This window comes from Triticum dicoccoides, chromosome 6B, assembly GCF_002162155.2.
Source record: "Triticum dicoccoides isolate Atlit2015 ecotype Zavitan chromosome 6B, WEW_v2.0, whole genome shotgun sequence".
NCBI classification, from domain to species: Eukaryota; Viridiplantae; Streptophyta; class Magnoliopsida; order Poales; family Poaceae; genus Triticum; species Triticum dicoccoides.
This window is the reverse complement of record NC_041391.1, coordinates 715,287,596-715,296,276: the sequence shown is the minus strand read 5'-3', so window position 1 is coordinate 715,296,276 and position 8,681 is coordinate 715,287,596. Positions and strand designations below refer to the sequence as shown.

The 8,681-nt window shown below is 42.9% G+C and overlaps 1 pseudogene; it reads left to right on the top strand.

Annotated features, from left to right (window-relative positions):
• Positions 1 to 3,791: 3,791 nt before the first annotated feature.
• Positions 3,792 to 7,950, top strand: LOC119325736 (annotated as a pseudogene).
• The last annotated feature ends 731 nt before the right edge of the window (positions 7,951 to 8,681 follow it).

Sequence of the window (8,681 nt, the reverse complement as noted above, 5' to 3'; positions counted from 1 at the left end):
TATAATCAATGCCCTTTTTCTGACTGAATCCTTTCACAACCAATCTGGCCTTGTACCTTGGATGTGAGGTGTTTTCTTCAGTCTTCACTCTGTACACCCACTTGTTCTTGAGTGCTTTCTTGCCCTTTGGCAGTTTCACCAACTCAAAAGTATCATTCTCATACAAGGAATTCATCTCATCTTGCATGGCTTCTGACCATTCTTCTTTGTTCTCATCAGACATTGCCTCCTCATAGCATGAGGGCTCACCTGCATCTGTCATCAACACATATTGATGTGGTGGATACTTAGAAGAAGGAATGCGACCTCTTTCACTTCTTCTTTGCTGCTGCACTGGTGGTGAATCAGGTGGATTTTTGTTGGCATCATCATTACCAACTTCATCATCATCATCATCACTTGATGGCTGCTCGCCACTTTGACTTGTACTGCCTTGATCAGTTGCATCTCCACTGTCTTCAGTGTCATCATCTCCCCCATGATTGTCATGCACGAGAGGAGGACGGATTGGATCCATGTCAACCTGAGGTGTGTTGGTCATTGGCTTCTCTGGTTTCCCAATATCTTTTATTGTTTCATCTTCAATGAACACCACATCTCGGCTTCTCACAATCTTTCTATTGGCTGGATCCCACAACCTGTAGCCAAACTCTTCACTTGGTTGGCTGAGGTAGATGCACTGCTTTGTCTTGCTATCAAGCTTGGATCTCTCGTCCCTTGGAACATGTACAAATGCCCTGCAGCCAAAGACCTTCAAGTGCTTGTATGATACCTCCTTCCCTGACCAAACTCTCCGAGGAATATCACTTGCAAGAGGAACTGATGGAGATAGGTTAACCACATACATAGCATTCATCAAAGCTTCAGCCCAAAATGAATTAGGTAAATGAGCATGAGAGAGCATAGCTGTGACCCTCTCTGTGAGTGTCCTGTTCATTCTCTCTGGAAGACCATTGAGCTGGGGTGTCTTTGATGGACTCTTCTCAAGCCTGATGCCAACATTTCTGCAATACCTTTCAAAAGGACCTCTGTATTCACCATCATTGTCTGATCTCACGCACTTCAATTTCCTACCAGTTTCTCTTTCAACTTTGGCATGGAACTCCTTGAAGGCTTCAAACGTTTGGTATTTGTGTCTCAGCACATACACAAAAACCTTTCTGGAATAGTCATCAATAAAAGTCACAAAGTATAATGCTCCACCATGAGATTTTTCAGTCATGGAGCAAACGTCAGTGTGCACAATATCAAGAACATTATCTGCACGATATGGAGAGAGTGTACGAAATGCAGCCCTGTGTTGTTTGCCAGCAAAACAATATGCACAGGGTTTCAAGGATATACCTTTCAACTCAGGGAGGTACTCCATGCGAGCAAGAGCATGCATGCCCTTCTCACTCATATGCCCAAGCCTCTTGTGCCACAATTCAACCGAAGTGTCTTTTTCCGCAACATTCAACACCTCATTGCGCAACTTGGTTTTAGTCACATAGAGATTACCTTGCTTACTTCCTCGAGCCACAATCAAAGAGCCTTTGGTGAGCTTCCACTTTTCTTCACCAAAATAACTAGGATGTTTGATATCATCAAGCTTTCCCACTGACAACAAATTCAGCCTTATGTCGGGAACATGCCTCACATCATCGAGCACCAATCAGCAACATGTGTTTGTTTCAATGCATATAGAGCCCTTGCCAACAATTGCTGACGAACCACTATTTCTCATCCTCACTTGGCCAGTAACACCACTAGTGTAAGATGTGAAATACTCCTTGTGTGATGTGATGTGGAAGGACGCACCTGAATCCACAACCCAACTCATGGCATCATCACAAACAGCACTATAGCAATCTTCATCTTCAATGACTAGATAGTCCTCATCTGTTGCGGTCATGGCTGAACTGCTCTCAGCCTTTTGCTCGGTTTTCTTTGTGAGTTTCCCCTCTGCAAGCTCTCTTTTGTACTTCCTGCGCTCGCTCTTTATGTGTCCCGGATTGCCACAATGAAAGCAAGTGATATCTTTTCTCTGTTTTGACTTTGATCTCCCCCTGGATTTGCTTTTGCCTTGCTGAAATCTTGTATTGCTGCGTCCACGGTTCTCATTCTTCCCATGGGTTTCAGCCACATACGCATCAGAAGAAGAGGCATCACCCTTTTCCTTCTTTCTGGCTTCTTCATTCAGCATACTATTCTTCACCATCTCCAAAGTCAGCTTCCCTTCCGGAGCTGAATTGCTAAGTGACACAACAAGCGTGTTCCAACTATCAGGCATGGAACTCAGCAGCAACAATGCTTGGACCTCATCCTCAAAGTTGATCTTCATGGATGAAAGTTGATTTATATGGCATTGGAAGACATTCAAGTGCTCAATCACACTTGTGCCATCTTGGTACTCAAGCTTTGCAAGTCTTTTGATCACCGAGGCCTTGTTCATTGATGTCTTCCTCTCATACATGGACTCTAACTTCTGCCACATGTCATATGCATTTGTGTCATTTGCAACATGGTGGAAAATATTGTGGTTGATGTACAACCGAATCATACCTACTGCCTTTCTGTGCAACACTCTCCATTCTTCTTCCGTGACACCCGTGGGTATCTTGTCTTTCACAATTGGCTCATACAAATCCTTGCAATAAAGGATGTCTTCCATCATGGGCTTCCATAATGAGTAATTGGAAGAATCAAGTTTTATCATGCCACTTGTAGTAGCGCTTTCGTCCAAAGCCATTGTGAAAAGCTCTTCCAGCAACAATCAACCAACTGGGATTTGCAACCTTCTAAGCAACCAAGGCTCTGATACCACTCTGTTGAGAATTAGCACACAAATGCACTTGTGATTAACTGAAAACTACAGTGGAAACAAGGAATCTCAGCACCACATCATGTACTAATTCAAGGATCGTTGCTTAGCACGGAAGGAAACATATGCAACAGCATATATGGAGGCAGAAAATGTTACTCAGCAGGAAAGACACTCCTCAGCCTAGTGTCTTGTGGTAGGAGTAAGTTTTCCTGACAGCATCAAGCATCAACAAAGAGACACCAGATTTTTACGTGGAAAACCCCCAACTTGAGGGGAAAACCCACGGGCCGAAGCCACCCAAATCCTCTTCCACTATTATCAAGCGTGGGATACAACAAGTTCTTCTCTAGACAGCACTAGAGGATCTCATACATCAAGATTTCTGAATCTTGGATGAACACAACAGGATTTGGAGCTCAAAAACTAGGGATTGGAACAATCTCACCAAGGATGGTGGAACCGAAGCTTGAAGGAGACAAGGTAGTGGATCTGGACCATCACAACCTTGGGGAGGAGCTCCCTTGCTTCTTCCTTCAATCTTCCTCTTCTTCCCTTGCTCTCTTGGTTTTCTCTTTTCTTCTCTCTTGGAGGATGAACTGATTTTCGTCACCCTTGGTGGTGGCTGCTGGATGGAGGGTAAAGCCTCCTCATCCACTCATGTGCAAAGTCCAAAATGATCCTACGTCATAACCCTAATGGGTAGTGGGCTTTTGCACCTCTTTGGGCTGCCTAAAAGGCCTCAAATGGTCATCTCCTCACAGCCCACATGAGGAGGATATCCCAACAGATTAGTACTAGTGCTAGCAGAGAATGACGCAGAGGGTATAGTAGAACTGTGGGCGCTACCAATATATAAGTCTAGACGACTCACTAAGCCTGGACGGAGCTTAATTAGCTTTGCGTCCGTATCATAGACCAAGTTAGCTTACAAGAGAGCGCAAAACATACACCAGCATGACCACGCCCTCGCAATTCCATTCCCAGCCGCTCCCAGTAATCCTACTCCTCCTCCTTTCAGCGGCGACTCACTTGATCCTGGAGGCTGCTGCTGCTGAACAAGATGAGCAGCAGCGGATCACACGTGTGGGTTGCGCCGACAAGTGCGGCAACATAAGCATCCCGTACCCGTTTGGCATGGAGCCTGGCTGCTTCCGTGAGGGCTTCCAGGTCACCTGCAATGACTCCTCGAATCCCCATCGCGCCTACCTTGCCAACAACGGAGTATACCAGCGGATCGTCGAGTATTATGACAGAATTGTCGAGGTAGGCTTTTTCTCTTCTTGAAGATAAAGAAAAATTGAGGTAGATGATAGATAGAGCATGCCAGTGCCTGCCTGTATAGTTTGTTGGCTCTAAGGTTGAAGCTACACACACGCGCGATCACCTGGAACATCACACGGAAAATAACTCATTAGATTTTTGTGTCGAGTAACAGCCTACGGCTTTTCTTTATCTCCTCTCTTATCAATCCTTGGGAGCCAAGCTCACGGTTACATGCATAACTAACCCACCTACCGAAGCTCGGTCTGATCGTGCCATCCCACGATCTGAGTCTGGCAAGTGAACCAAACAACTAGCAAGAAAAGATGGCTCGGCCGTGAACTGGCACGTCTCATGCTACATGCAAACAGACCTCAAAGATAAACATGCATGCATGACTCTACTGAAGCACTATGACCCAACAAACACAACACCATGTGCATGACAAGACTAAACAAACCATGGACTATACCTGCAACAAGATTAGAAGTACTCTTAACATGGTGTATGTGGTAATTAATTAATTAATCAGCTTTATGTAATTACTTAATGCTGTATTTAGTATTGGACCTTGAATTAATTAGTGCAGGAAGGGTGGTACCATCATTGGCATAAAGAAGGAAATAACACGCCCTTGGAGCTCATCGATATATCAGTTGCAAAGGCTGAGGCGCGCGCATACGGCGCGGTCTCATCTGTGTGCAACCCAAATGAAAGCGACTATTACTCCAAGTGTCAACAGGTGTGGTTGGGCCCATTTCTCCTGTCGGTGACGCGCAACGTCCTCATGGGTGTCGGCTGGAGAATCGAGCCTATGGTCACCAGCAACCTGTGGTCACCGTTGAGAGGAGGCGACTCGTCGAATGAATTCACTCTCACCTGCATTTCCGACCTGATGGGCCTGCCGCAATTCCTCAAGTTCGCAGCCAACGGGTCGTGCACGGGGCGGGGCTGTTGCGAGGCCGAATTGCCCGAAGCATTTCCCGTCCCCGAGTTTGGCCTGTGGTTCCGTTCTGGAAGAAACAACACCATGTTTGAGACCACTCCCTGCTCCTACGCTATGGTACGTGGTGGAGAAGTCACGGTACAACTTCACCACGCCGGACCTGTACGGCTATGCTGTGCTGCCCAAGAGATTTCCAAGGGGCGTCCCATTTGTCCTTGATTTCTTCATGTCCGCTGAAAGGCCAGCAGCCACCTCCAGACTACGCCTGCGTCAGAGGCAACAGCTACTGTGAGAATGCGACTAGTGGCAAGGGCTATGTCTGCAAGTGTTTGAAGTTTTACGATGGCAATCCTTACATCCCTGATGGATGCCAAGGTGGAGTAGTGTTAACTAAAGTTTTCTTTTAACTCCGACAGACAAACTGTCTTTTAATTTTACCCTTTTAAAGACATCGACGAGTGCAAGCTCCGAGAGCTCAATCCTGAACTCCGTGACTCGTATCCATGCTCTAATGACGGGATCTGCAAAAACACCTTGGGAGGCTATGACTGTCCATGCAAGCCAGGAATGAAAGGCGACGGCATGAAAGGAACATGCATGGATAAATTCCCACTACCAGCAAAGGTGATTGTGGGTAAGCACAAATTAAGCTACTGCACCACCCAATTAATTAGTTTTATTTACTTAATCTACTACGGCCATGCATCTACGTACTAGTATTACATGATCCCAATCTACCTCAAAAAAATATTATTTTTGTTTTGTTTTCTCATTTTATTACGTACATAATTCATCATACACAATTAATGTAACATAATCAACACGTGTTTTTCATAATGGGTAGTAATACTAATGTCATGCGTACAACACTAGTCTAAGTTACTACCTTTCTAGTGCAAAGTGTCATAGACTAGTCACAGTGGGAGTAACTTCAGCAGTAACATCGAGCCTAACTCAACAAATTCGCTTATATGGCGATGAATTAATGAAGAGAGAGGTAGTTTGAGTAACTTACCTAGTTACTGTAACATCACATGTCCCAATGTAATATGAGTCTATAACCGAATAAATGAACCTTTCATGACATCACACTTATGTTACTACCAATTATGAAGGTAGTAACATAATCTAGGGATGATCCTAAAAAAAACATAGTCTAGGGATATGTGTATGTTACTACTGTATGTTACTCTCTGTAGCTAGTCATAGTAGACTTTATTTATTAGCTTGTAGGCTCATTTTCTTTTGGGAAGCGCAATATGATGGTAACATAATATGTTTCCACACCATTTATTTCCTTATTTAATAGTATCTCATGTCACTAATATGCTTAGTTGACATTACATGAGTATGCATGTTACTACCTATGTTACTCCTATGCGACTAGTGTTAGATATATTCTCCAGTATAACAAACAGATCTGGGTAGGTACTGTCTGGTGGTAGTAGTGGTGTTTGGGGTTTGAGGTGGACGTGCAGGAGACTATTAAAAATGCTAATGATAGATGTTTACTGCTTTTTCTTTTATGGTTACCAATAGTTGAACCCCATGTTACCAATCGTTACTTCTTTGTAGAGAATATTCCAGTCAAAATATTAAGTGTGTGTTACGTGTAGGCAAGCATTGTTCAAGTCAGCCTAGTTTCCCACACTGGCGACTCTAAAGAAGACACATATGTTCATATGTGGCAGTAATGAGGAATTGATATTAATCACCAACTCAAAAATGAATTGATGTTAATCAGCATATAGGCTGACTTTGCACGCGGGTGTTCTGTATAGATCACTATAGTGAAAAAAATCAGAATAAATTATTAAAATAATTGCTTTCTTTATGTATTTTGTTTTGTAGACAGATTAGTTATTGGAAAGTTAGTGATATGAAATCATTTTTTCTTGTGTCCCTCTAGGTGGAATAGGGGGTATTTCTTTAATGGCAATCCTACCATTCCTTATTCTTCTTCGCAAAGAGAAAAGGAAAACGAGAGAATTTTATAAGAAGAATGGTGGGCATGTACTAGAGAAGGCAAAATTCACAAAACTTCTCGAAAAGGAGAAGCTAAAGCCAATTTTGAAGAGTAGCATTTTTATTGGAAAAGGTGGATTTGGAAAAGTTTATATGGGCCTTCTTAATAATGAACAAGTCGCACTGAAGGAGCCAATTAGTGGAGAACTATCCTAGAGAATGAACAATTTGCAAATGAAGTCATCATTCAATCTCAAGTCATTCACAAGAATATCGTTAGGCTCATAGGTTGTTGCCTAGAAGTCGATGCCCCGATTCTCGTCTACGAGTTTCTCCCCAATGGTAGCCTGGACGACATCCTTCATGGTGATGGCAAGGAACCTCTCAACTTAGGCATGCGCTTAAGTATTGCTGCAGAATCAGCAGATGGCTTGGTTTATCTGCACACAAAAACCAATACCAAGATCCTACATGGTGACGTGAAACCAGCAAATATACTTTTGGATGATAAGTTCATGCCAAAGATCTCAGATTTTGGCATATCAAGATTGATTGCGAGAGACAAACAACACACGGGATCTATCATTGGTGACATGAGCTATATGGATCCGGTGTATCTACAAACAGGCCTACTAACCGAAAAAAGTGATGTCTACAGTTTTGGAGTTGTTATCTTGGAGCTTATTAGTGGGATGAAAGCTACACATTCTACGGTGGTAGCTTGGTGACCAATTTCCTTGAAGCATACAAAAAGGAGAAGAAAGCAACTCAGTTATTTGACAAGAATATTGCAGTAGCCGAAGATTTGGAGGTTCTTGATAGTTTGGTAGGGATCGCTGTTGAATGTCTTAGCCTTGATGTGGATCAAAGACCATCGATGACAAACATAGCAAAGCGCCTTCTCAATTTGACTGAATGCCGTTAGTCGCAATCTGTTTGTGTATTCTAGTTTAAACAACCTGTGTGTATATATGTTCCGTCAAATAAGATATGTAACTATGGGTGGGCCAACACTTATGTTTATATTGCCGTTGTGAACAAAATCTTCCACATAGAAGCTCGGGAGGTCTCCCTTGGTTCCACGAAATTATGTTATTTAACTCATTTAGTAACCTTGTATTTTAAGTCGCAAATGTTTGTATTACTTCATTAAATTCCCTTGTCATCGATACGAGGTTCCACTCTTATTCCTGAATCCTCAAGAACGACCATTTTTATTATAAAGCACATGCATCTACATTATGGCTAGTAATAATATTAATATTATACCAAAAAGGCTTTCGCACCGCTTTATAAGCAATGATCCAGTTACAACAAACCTCATAAAACTCCACACCAACATACACATGGCAAGATACAAGAATGTTGAGAACAATTACACCACCCACACAACTCCAAGCTATCTACAGTACAGAAGAGAGAGCCCCGCTTGAAGTTGCCGGAGGCTTCAACTGTGAACAAATCACAGCGTAGAGTCGGAGCTGTGCATGACGAACTGTGAATAAAATTTCCTTTCGCGGCAAAGTCCAAAAGTTGTCTATAATGCAAGGGTAAACCAACATAAAAATTGCGAAGTTAGATTTTCAAAACTCTCTTTACGGAGCAAATATGATAGGATTCCATTAGCCTATACCAAGCATCTTTAAGATTTTCCCCCTGTTTTTGTTTGAAGTAGAGTACTTCAAAATCTAGTGACAAAGGGGG